At 35.2% G+C, this 13,040-nt stretch overlaps 1 protein-coding gene across 1 annotated transcript in view; it reads right to left on the bottom strand.

Annotated features, from left to right (window-relative positions):
- Scfd2 (sec1 family domain containing 2) overlaps positions 1-13,040 on the bottom strand; it is a 372,739-nt gene that overhangs the window by 325,100 nt on the left and 34,599 nt on the right. The window lies entirely within an intron of this gene.

The raw sequence follows: 13,040 nt of genomic DNA, 5'->3' as shown, positions 1-13,040 counted from the left end.
GAATTTCAACAGCAGACTAAATCAAACATAAGAGGTATTTGTCAAGTTAAAAATAGACCTTTTGAAATAATCCAGTCAGAGGAAACAAAAAAAAAATACAATGAAAGAGTGAAGAAAGTCTACAGGACTTATTGAACAGTATTAAGAGAACAAATATTATGAAATTATGTTATTTTTAGAGGTAGAAGAGATGGAGGAAGGTACAGAAAATTTATTTAATGAAATATTGCTAAAAACACCTCAAGACATGGGGAGAGATATGAACTCTTCATCCAGGTCAATGAAGGTCACCCAAAAAATCCTCATGGAGCACATTATAATCAAAATATCAAAAGTCAAAGAGAAAATGTCTTTTCTTTTTTTGTGGTGCTGGAATGGAACCCTGGGCCTCATGCAGGCCAGGCAAGCTCTCTGCCACCGAGCCACACGCCAGCCCCAAAGGGAGAATTTTAAGAGAGGCAAAAGAAAGCATTGAGTGACTTACAGAGGAATTCCACTAGATTATTAGTGGATTTCTCTGAAGAAACTCTGCAGGCCACAAGAGAATATTCAAAATGCTGAAAGAAGAAAAACCTGCCAGCTAATAAAACTATATCCAGCAATGAAGATGAAATAAAGTCTTTCTCAAACAAGAAAATCTAGAGAATTCCTTACCACTAGATCTGCCTCAAAAGAAATGCTTAAGTTCTTCAACTAGAAATGAAAGGACAATAATTACTATTATGAAAATAAAGAACATTATAAAACTCATGAGAAGTAAATTCATAGTCAAATTCAGAATACTCCATCACTGTAAAAGTGGTGTTTAATCTTTCAAATCTCTAGAACAACATTAAAATTCTCAAAAATAATTATAGGGACAATAAGTTATTAAGGAAAATACCACATAAAAACATGTTATTGTGACAGTATACAAGCTCTGGGGTGGTGGTGGGGTAAAAGTCTAGAGCATTTGTATGTGATCAAAGTTAAATTTTTATGAGCTTAAAATAGACCATTTTTACAATACAATGTCTTATGTTAGGTAATCACACAGGAAAAAAAACTACAACAGATACGCAAACAAGAAAAAGAAAGAAATCAAAGCTTAGCAGTGTAGAAAACCACCAAACTGCAAAGGTAAACAGCAAGTGAGGAAGAACAGAACAAAGTGTCTACACAACAAACAGAAAACAATAAAATAGAAAGACTAAATTCTTACCTATCAATAATAACCTCAAATGTAAATGGTATTAAAGTCTCTAATCCAAAGACAGAGTAGTTGAGTGGATTTAAAGAAAAAAAAAATGATTCAACTATATGCTGCCTACAAGAGACCCATTTTAGCTTTAAGCACACACATAGACTGAAAGTGATGGGAAAAAGGAAGATATTCCATGCAAGTAGTAACCAAAAGAGAGCAAGAGTTGCTATATCTAGGTAAAATAGTATTCGAGTCTAAACTGTTGCCAAAGACAAAGAAGGGCATTATATTTACTTACAAAGGGGTCAGTTAATCAAAAGGACATAACAGTTGTAAATACATATGTGCCCAATATCAAAGAACCTAAATATATAGTATAAAAAGAAAATATTAATAAATCTGAAGAGAGAGACAGGTTCTAATACAATAATAGTAGGAGACTTCAATACCCCGTTTTCATCAATGAATAGGTCAACCAGACAGAAAATAAATGAGAAAATACTAGAATTGAACTAAATGTTAGACTAAATGGAGTTAACAAGTGTTTGGTGACAAAGGGATAAAGAAAATGTACACATATGCATGCTAGTACACAATAGAATATTATTCAGTCTTGAAAAAGGAGATCCTGTCATTTGCCACAACATAGATGAAAGTGAAGGACAATATACTGAATGAAATAAGCCAGACAGAAAAAACATTGCATTATATAAATTATATAAAGATTCCTCTTTTTAAAGAACAGATATACAGAAATAGAGACTTAAACAATGGTTACCAGGAGCAGGTTTAGGGAGAGGAAATAGGAGGAAATAGGTCAAAGAATACAAAACAGTATATATTTACAATGAGCAAGTCTAGAAATATAATGTATAATATAAAGACTATAGTTAATAAAATTTTATTATATTAGAGATTCTTGTTAAAGAAGAGTTTGGTTCTTTTATCACAAAGAAGTAACCATATAAGAAATATATTCAGTTGGTTCATTATACTAATGACTTAACTATCCATATATTCCTATAATGTCATCTTGTAAACCTCAAACATACATAAAAAATCATTATTTTTTTTAAAAAAAGACAATAAGAAGAGATAGAAAAAAGAAACATCTATTTAAAGGTACAGAGCAAGAGGTTAGATGCTAAAGGAACATTAGAAATTCAGATTCCCATTTATAGATGAAGAAATAAAGAAACAGAATCAATATAAGTTCTGCTATAGGTAATGGAGTATAGATGAAGCATTATTTAACAATCTTAAGACTGTCTTTTTCTCTAGATTCTCTTCTTCCTCATATCTCCTAAATGAATATATTCCTTAGGACGCTGCATTCAGCCCTCTTACTCAGTCTATCATCTCACTTGGATCAAACTTATATGATATGTATTTCCTTCAGAAATTCATAACTTAGGTTTCAACATAATCAACTAATTCAAATCTCTACTTTCACTTTTGGAAACCATTACTCCAGTCACACATTTCCCAACTAAGGGAACAATTTCTACAGATGGAATGATACCACCCCTAGATCTGATCTGGTAGAATATTCTTCATATTCAGCTGCATGACTTTTGGTCATTATTTTCATATTCACCCAGAAGATAATAATTTCATCATGCGATATCCTCATTTTACTCAATATCTTGAATTCTTCACAAATGCTACATTTCACATAAGATTTAACAAGTACTAGAGTCCTTCCTTTGTAGATAAATTCAGCAAAGTTAAAAAAATCTGTTCATTTGAAAACAAGAAATTTTACATGTTTTCCACTTATTACAAAGACCTAATACATAGTAAGAACACATAATGTTTTTTGAACAATGGAAAATAGCCTGTCACCTCAAACTCTGAATAGCATCTAGAGAAGAGTTCGACAACTTTCTTTTTATATTCAATTGATTCCACTGATCTCTAGGAAATTGTACCAATCTAAACCCCAGAAAATATTACCTGCTTTTAATAATGGTTCTCAAAGACACTCTACAAACCCCTGGGTTCCTAAGATACTTTCTAGCAAAGACAAACAATCTTCATAATAATACTGAAGTTTTATTTGATTTTGCTTCTACATTATTTGGTGGGTGAAAGTGCTGATGCTTAGCACAAATGAAAGCACCAAATTATACAAGTAGCCAGCATCACTTCCAAATGACCTTCATGAAACTGTAAATGTTATTACTTTTATCAAATATGAACCCTTAAGAGGATATTAATATTCTGTATAAATAAATGAGAAATATGCAAAGCAGACTTCTGGTGCATACTGAAATATAACAGCTATCTTGAAAGAAAGTTCTGGTATGGTCACTTGAGTCATGAACTTAACTGGGCATTTTTCATGCCAAACAGAAGAAAAAACTAGAAGACATGTTCTTCAGACATCTCCTTAAACATGAATAAAGTAAGCCCGTCACTTTGAGGAAAACTACTGACATTTTACATTGCCAATGACAAAAGGCAATTTTGGGCATGAAAAACTAGAATTTTGGAAAACTTGTATTTGTTGCTGCATCTATATATTCCTAATACTCAAAGATTTTTCTAATGATCAGTGGTAATATCAATAAATATGATTTTATTATATTGTATAATATGTGTCAGCATTTGGAAAATTGATATAATTTAGGTAAACCAATATTTTCCAAGAGACTAAATACATGAAAATACAAAATAATGTGTGTAAATGATTCACTCCAAGTGCAAGAGAGATGAATGGATTTTTTTTATTAGAGTTTTATAGTTACACATAGTAGTTGGGTTCATCCTGACAAACTCATATGTGCCTGAAGATGGACTTCAGTTCAGGATCTCCCCTCTTCCCTCCCATCCTCCTTACTCTCTCCCATTCTCCTTCCTCTACTAGACTTCCTTTCGCCTATTAATTTGTATTTGATTGATTCTTTATGTTATTCTATCCTTCCCTCCCCCTTTCCTTTATTTTACGCAAGCTTCTGCATATGAGAGAAAACATTTGACTGTTGAGTTTCTGAGTCTGGCTAATTTCACTTGGCATGATATTCTCCATTTCCATTCATTTGCCAGCAAATGCCATAATTTCATTCTTTTTAATGGCTGAGTAGGACTCCATTGTGGGTGTGTATATCACAATTTCTTAATCCATTCATCTATTGACAGATGCCTGATTTAGCTATTATGAATTTTGTGGCTAAAAGTATTGATGTTGCTGTGTTGCTGTAAAATGCTAATCTTAGGTCTTTTGGGGAAACACAGAGGAGTGAGATATCTGGGTCATATGGTGATTCCATCCCTAGTTTTTTGAGGAATCTCCATATGGTTTTCCAGAGGGGTTGTACTAGTCTTCAGTCCCACCAACAATGTACAAGTGTTCCTTTTTCCCCACAACCTTGCTAGCATTTGTTGTTCATATTTTTGATCACTGACATTCTGACTAGATTGAGATGAATCTTAGTGTTGTTTTGATTTGCATTTCCCCGATTGTTAAAGATGTTGAACATTTTTTCATATATTTGTAGGACATTTGTGTTTCTTCTTTTGAGAAGTTTCTGTTTACTTCTTTTGCCCATTTATTGATTTGGGTTTTTTTGGGGGGGGTAATTTTTTTGAGTTCTTTATATATATTCTGAATAGTTAATCCCCTATTGCAGGAGTAGCTGGTCAAGATTTTATCCCATTCTGTAGGCTCTCTCTTCATATTTTCAATTGTTTCCTTTGCTGCTCAAAAGCTTTTTAGTTTGATGGCATCTCACTTATTGCTTCTTGTTATTTTTTTCTTGCACTTTGGGGGTCTTATTAAGGAAGTCCTTAATAAGCACCTATAAGATGGAGTGTTGACCCTACATTTTCTTCTAGCAGTTGTGAAGTTTCTGATCTAATTCCTAAGTCTTTTATCCATTTCAATTTAAGTTTTTTTGCAGGGTGAGAGATGTGGGTCTAATTTCATTTTTCTACATAGAGCATCCAATTTTCCCAGCATTTGTTAAAAAGGATATCTTTTTAACATTTGTTTAAAAGACTGTCTTTTCTCCAAAATATATTTTTGGCAGCTGTGTCAAATATCAGATGGCTATGGATATAAGGATTTGTCTCTCTGTCTTCTATTCTGTTCCACTGGTTTTCATGTCTTTTTTGATGCCAATACCATGCTGATTTTGCTGCTATAGCTCTGTAGTATAATTTCAGATCAGATATTGTGATACCTCCTGTTTCACTTTTCTTGCTTAGTATTGCTTTGTGTATACTAGGTCTTTTATTCTTCAAAGTGAATTTAAGATTATTTTTTCTATTTCTGTAAAGAATGCCATTGGTATTTTGATAGGGACTGGAGATGAATGGATTTTAATGTAACAAAGTATGGGAAAAAATCAAAGATGTTTTTATATTCCAAACTTCAACTACCCTATAAGAAACTACCTTTTGTAAAATTAGTGTAATATCAGAGAGTGTCTATGATTTTCTGAAAAGGTTTTTAAAATACTGTTCGAACTATTTATCTTTCTATTTTTTCTTCATATGTTTCATCCAAAATGATATAGCACAGTAGATTGCATAAAGAGACAGATGTGAGGATGAAGACAGTCGTATTCTGTTAAGCTAGACATTAGAGATATGCAAACATGTGCAATGCTGCCGTTCCGCTCACTACTTTAGAAAACAGGTTTTTTAACAAAAATGTTAATAGGTAATGGTTTATTATCTTTATACAAATTAATACATATTTCTTAATTTCTAATATGATATTAATACATATTTGTTCATTTCTAATGTGATATTTTCTACCTATACATCCATTCATTCATCTATCCCATACAAATCAATAGATATAATCCACATAAACAAAAGCCTCAATAATTCCTCAATAATTTTTTTAAAAATTGTAAGGGGGTTCTGAGAGCAATAGTTTGAGAACATATGTTCTAAATCAATATTGCACTTGGTTTCCACAGGAGAGTAATAGAAAAAGCAACCCATTAAATAGATAACAAATCTTGACACTGTTAATTAAAAAATTTATTTATTCATTTCATAAATATATACTGGGCATACAGCAAGTTCAAGGTCCTGTGTTAAGTACAAAAAAAAAAAAAAAACCTAAGAAGCATAGGGAAGGGTTCCAAACCCCAACTACTCAGTCTGGTGGTAACTGCTGTAATAGCAGTACAAACAAAAACAGTACTGACAGGAATATAAAATGTCCAGTGTCTCCAGTATATACAATACTAGAGATGATGATATGGGCTCAGAGATAAAATGGAGAAAATATTGGGAAAAAATTATAAAGTCCAGGAGACTGAGTTGTAGGAAATCAGTGTTCTTGTTTTGGAGGCGGAGTGAAAGTAGGGTAAGGCTTTAAGATTAGTAGCAGTCATTAACGAGCATCTATATGCAAGGCACATCCAAGGATACAAAGACATCGACAGTCTTCTAGAAAACTAGAAGTAAGGAAGAGAAGAGACTTGAAACAACTAGGAAGAGGAAGCTGTCAAAAGAACAGAGACATATGAGGACAATAGGAAAAAAGTCCAAGGAAGAAGATATGAATAGATGGTACAGTGACATCAAGAGGAAAAAGAAAGTAAAATTGTAAACATAAACAATAACACATATAACTTAAAATAGAAATATTAATTGTTTTTTAATTCCCCACCATACTTACCACCAATCCATTCACTGAACCAACAAGTATTAAGCCACCCACTATGTACCAAGTTCTTCAAATGGCCAATAAAGAACATGACATAAGGTTTTGGATTGACAAAATTTAACTATATTACAGTGCAGCAACTGCTAAGAAAGCATCAATAAAAGAGCTGTGGGTCCTAAGCAGTCAGAGCAATTCAGCCTACAATGCAGGGGGTGAAAAGCAGGGAAGGAAGGATTAGCTATAGCTCCACAGAGACAGTGACAACTGTACCAGGTCATGAAAAATAAGATGGGTTTTAACAGAAACAGCAAAGATGTGCATTTGTGTTTGTGTCTGTGTATGCATGCACCAGGGACCATGTGTGGAAAATGAGTGTTCACAGAGTCAAGGTGGTGGCAGGAAAGAGCACTCTCAAGCAATGAAAATGAGCAGCTCTTAACAAAGAGACTTCTTACAAGAGTGGAAGCTGGGGGAGTCCACAGTGTTAGTGAAAACCAACCAGGGAAGGGCAGAGGAATGCAACCAACTGCATCCTGGCAGGAAAGAGACCCGGCAAACAAGACCTTCACCCCACTGATAGGCAAAGGACAGGCGAGGCTTAAGGCAGCCCATAAAGGTCAGCCTCCAGAGTCACAGGTAGAAAAGGATGCAGAGTGGAGTTAGAGGGACAAGCAAATCAAAGCCAGCAGAGACCTGGATCTGCAAAAGCCCATTTTGGGAATGGGGGGAAGAGTGGAGGTTGAGGCCAAGAGGCTCAAAAGCAGAAATTTTTCATAAATGGCATGCTTTAGGGTTTGTACACTATCTTGAGCCAATGGGGACCCCTGGAAGGGTTATAAGCAGGGGGATGGCATGATCATATCTGCATTTGTAGCTCTTTAGATGCCACCCCACACCCAAAGCATCAGATTCTATGTCTAGAAAGAGTCCTAATACAAAAGTCAGATAGACTCAGGTTTGTATCAGGGCTCATTTGCTGGGTGACTATCACACAGGGCTCAGCCAGAGGCAGTAAACACACCAGCTTTTGAACAGAGAAAATCTAATACACAAACCTCTTAAGTGGGGAACTGAAAAGATGAAAAAACTGCAGGGTATAATGGAGGTAACAGCTGTAGGAAGCAGTCATTACCACTAGTGGAGAAAGAGAGAAAGGCTGGGCTGGGCTGGGCTGGGCTGGGCTGGGCTGGGCTGGGCTGGCACCTCTGAGGTGTGGATGCCACGAAGCTGTGTGGTGGTGGAGCTGCAAACTGGATTCAGCTGCCGCCACAGGAAGGCCAGACCAAGGCTGTGGAGAAGTACTGTTGGCGTGACCCAAGCAGAGTCTCCGGCAAGCAGTCAGGAAGGCCCAAGTTGCTTCTTTACCCTGGAGCTTCGCAGCTTCCTCTACGCTCTTTATTGGCACAGTGTAACAGTGAGCCAGCCAGAAGAACAGAAGTGTACTCTGCACAGTCCCAGCCCCACAGCATGGCGCACAAGGGGATCAAGAGACAAAAACTTAACAACTGGCACAATAATCCTGGAAAAGGGAGTCACCCTTCTCGTTCTCTTTTCCTCATTGGTGAAATTGGAGTGAAACATGAGTACCAAATTCACAAAATTTGGGGGAATATTAAGTGAACTATGCAAAACTTCTGTTATAGCACCTGAAACAAAGTAACTACTTGATAAAATTTAATTCCCTTCCCCATTCCCAAAACTGGGGTAACAACTAGAACATTAAGAATGAATGAGAATTGATAATCTGTGTGTGTTCTACAAGGCATCCAGATTTTCTCATCTTTGTAAGTCACTAATATCACATTGCATGTTGTTCTTACTAGGTTTTAACCTACCCTTTTTGCAAAGTTTGCCAATCTCCCCATTTCCCCATCTGTATTTTCCTTTATCTTTCTCTTTTACAATGTCGCTCACACACACAAAATGTGCATGCATACATGCTCCCCTTAACTCAGACAAAATTCTCCACAATGTCAGCAAAAGACATAAATGTAATTAAAACACAGCTGTGATCCAGCCAGAACTGGGCTAAGTCAAGTACCAAAACCAGGAAGCAGAATACTCTCAATAATGTTGGGGGGGGGGACATATATCAAAAAAATTTTAGAGTGTTTTGATTTATTGCTGTTTTTCAAAGCCAGTTGAAATTGCTAAATGTTAAAGGTTGGAAACAACAGCAAGCAAGGCATTGGTAGGAAACAAAAATCACTGATCCTATCTGGAATTGATTAAGAATAGGGGAAGGCCAAGACAGCATCTTTGTTCAGCTGAGAGGTTAACAAACTAGAGCTTTGCTAGTGGTTCAGAACTAGAGGCAGCCATGATGGTACAAGATGGGCAGGCCTGTTGTTTCACAAATGGTTCAAAGACTTCATCACAGTTAATTTGGAAAACAGAAAATCATGGTGAATAAATGGGCTGACACTAAGGTTCCACAGAACTAGGAAAGCAAATTAAGAAGTATCACAGCACAGTGGGTCAGATTATGATCTGGAAATGCAGCTCAAGAGATTTTTCTATAAGAGTGTGGGCCACAGAGGCAAGGGAACCCCTAATACAGTCAAGGTGAGGTGGGGAAGAAGTGACGGTATGAATGGAGTTAGAAGAAGATAATCATAACTAAGGTGAAAGTGGAAAAACTATTTAGAACTCTGCATAAAGAAAGACTCCGTAAACCAGCTGCCAGGGCACATACCTGTAATCCTAGCTACGCTGGAGGCTGAGATAGGAGGATTACAAGTGTGAAGTCAGACTGGGAAATGGTAAGACCCTATCTCGGAAAAAAGAAAGAAAGAAAGAAAGAAAGAAAGAAAGAAAGAAAGACAGAGTGTGTTAAAAGAAGGTAAAAATTCAAATACTCAGCATAAAGCCTAGAAAATGGCAAGTTAAGAAAATGAATGAGCACATTTCTTTCAAAGAAAGGAGAAGTCATTTAACTTAATGAAGATTTTCCCACAGACAGCACACTAATTCCAATGTGCTTCAAAGTGTTAAGTACCACTAGGATCTGATCTTGCATTCTCCATCGCTTTCCTGGACATATATATTTCCTCCATTTTATGGATAAATAAATATGTTTGTCTAATAAGTGGCAGACCTGCGATTCAACCCTGATGGAATTAACTTTGTACTCCATCAAAATCAGGAGAGCCAAAAGTCACAGAAAACATACAAATACAAGAAAGAAGCAATAACCTAAAAGATGGATGATGTAAAGAAGTCAAGAAGAAAAAAGACTGAGAAAAAAATGTCCTTAATTTCAGTGGTCTGGGAGATTTTTCAGTAAAAAAGTGTCAGCACCTAGACTACACTAGATTAATAAACAATAAAATAACAAAAAAACAGGCATCAATAGAGAATACTCTCAAGAATCACAGCTGTTAAAGAAAGGACAGTATTATTAAGAGATCTGTTTCACTTCAGCTCTAACAAGATATTTCTGCCACAATTTATACACTGGGGAATGAGTCCCTTCTTCAGAGAGCTGTAGGACAGACTGCTGAAGATCTCTTGACCACCATGACCACCATGGTACTCCAGAGAAAAAAGTCTCTGCAAATGTATCAGAGTTCAAGACAGGCATCTTCTACTCATTTCTTCTCTAAGTGGTCATTTTGAACTCAAACAGATTCTTAGCATGTACTTGTTTCTTACTTGCAGAATATATTTTTCATTATAAAAGCCAGTAGGAAAAATACAATTCACTCTCAGTGTTTAAAAAAAAAAATCACTCTTCTGAAACATACTGCTTAACTGACAATTTAATAACAAGCTCTTAGAAAGATGGCATATGTTTATATGTGCAATGATAAAATGAATTTTATTTATTTTACCAAATAAACTTTTATCATTTAAGAGAATGATGTTTATTTCTCTTGGTGCTCATAATGTTTTAATATGAACTTACCTTGTACTGAGAAACTTTATATTTAAGATCTGAGGTTTCAGTCGTGAGATCCTTTCTCATTGAATTTACACAAGAGAATCCTTCGTCTAGAATTAAAGTCTGTTTAATGTCTCAAAAATACCAGAAGCCTCTATTGGAGTCAGAAAAATTTATACTTCGGTAAGATTTATAGAAGGGGATGGAAGGACAGCGCATAATTTAAAGTGCATTTCATAGTATTTCCTAGTTTTAAATGCTGCTAGGCAAAGCATTTCAGTCATTAAGAGAACAAAGCATGATTTTTTTAATGATAAGCTGAATGATAGGGAGTTTTCAAAATTCAATGTCATTATGACTAAAACTTCCAGCTCTTTTTCTTACTTGCATGGCTATATACCTGTTTATATATGGAAATGAGACACTCAAGAAATTCTGGCTAGTGATACTAAGCAGAAATATGAAGCAGAAATAGCCACACAGTATTATTTCTTACTTAATTATAGTTGGCACAAAGATAGCATATGAGCCAATCTTGCTAACAATCACATAGTTGTTTCTTTCTTTCTTCCTCTGGGCTCCCTCTCTCATGTACCGAGTTTTCAGATAAAGAAAACCATTCTACCTAATACTGGGGGGCCGGCAGAAAATGCAAACATTGACATTTTATTTCCTCATGGGGTAACTGTCTTTTTTAAAATTTCTGGTTCTTTACAAAAGTAAAGTTTCTTGATTTTTTGAGGGTCTTGCACTGAACCGTAAGAACTGATTTATGCTCTGTGATAGCATCGTAAGGTTATGTCACTGAAACACAACGTAAACTAACTTTATTGTTAAGGCCCCTTGTGCATTCCTACTCTTGTTGATTCACAACATAAACCAGTTCTTATTTCAACATGTTCATGAAAAAGGAACTCTAGAAAGTAAATACATGTTAGTAATGTATACCTAAGACTGGAAAGAAAAGAGGGAAAGAAGGAAAAAAAGAAGAGAGGGAAGAAAAAAAGGAAGGAGGGAGGGAATTAAAATTGGTAGCCAAATGCCAGAATGATTTCAAAACAGAAACTTTATTTTTACCCCAAACAATATGTAGGACTTCTGGTATTGGTTATATGGAATTAGCATGATTTTATAAATAAAGAGCATATCCTCTGCAGTCAGAAGGCTTGGATTTGAATTCCAGCCCTAGTCCTTATCAGATGTATGATCTTGAGTGACTTAATTTTTCTGTTTGTTTCCCCATCTGAAAAATGGGATATGTGAGTTGTTCCTACCTCACAGAAATTATTGTAATGATTAAATAAGACTACACGTGTAAATAATTAAAAACTCTGGCACATTGTAAATACTCAATAAATGTTAATTATTATTTTCATTTTTCTTATCATCACTATGTTCTTTAAAGTTCTCACATATAGTCACTAATACACTAAAAGTCATGATTGCATTTTTATGTTATGACCTTATAACTTTTTTCTTCTTAGGTTCATCCACATTGTTCTATTTCCAAATTTTTTTTTTCTATTTGAACCTGATAGTTTGACTTTGTATCATAATTAAGAACTTAGGCTACATACCATGAAAGAAGTTTGCAGACTCCTCAAAAAACTATCAATAGATCTACCATACTATCCAGTTATTCTACTCCTAGGTATCTACCCAAAGGAAATGATATCAGTGTGAGAGACATATACCTGTATACCCACATTTATTGCAGCAGTATTCACAATAGCCAAGGTATGATGCCCATCAACCATGTTGATCAGGCTAGATGCCCATCAACAGATGAGTGGATTAAAAAAAATACATGTATATAGACACAATGGAATGTTATTCAGCTATTAAGAAGAATGAAATCGTGTCATTTGGATGAACTGGAGGTTATCATGATTAAGCAAAATTAGGCCAGACATAGAAAGGTATCACATTTTATTGAAAAATAGAAGACAGGCCAGGCGCAGTGGCACACACCTGTAATCCCAATGGCTAGGGAGGCTGAGGCAGGAGGATTGGGAGTTCGAAACCAGCCTCAGCAAAAGTTAGGCACTAAGCAACTCAGTGAGAGCCTGTCTCTAAGTAAAATACAAAATAGGGCTGGGGATGTGGTTAAGTGTTTGAGTGCTCCTGAGTTCAATCTCCAGAAAACCTCCCCACAAAAAAAAAAAAAAAAGAGAGAAAACAGACTATCAATGTACTAGTATTTAGTAGGTACCAAAAAGCAGATTATAAGAAACTGTATTTTTAAAATAATCAATTTTTGCAAGTTTCCAGAAATAAATTCTACCTATTAAACCAGAATGAATAACCATATTTAAATATTTTCTTATTAAAATTATTTAATATAT

Source organism: Sciurus carolinensis, chromosome 10 (assembly GCF_902686445.1).
Source record: "Sciurus carolinensis chromosome 10, mSciCar1.2, whole genome shotgun sequence".
Lineage (NCBI taxonomy): Eukaryota > Metazoa > Chordata > Mammalia > Rodentia > Sciuridae > Sciurus > Sciurus carolinensis.
Note: the sequence above shows the minus strand (reverse complement) of the source record. Positions and strands in the feature narration are given on the sequence as shown.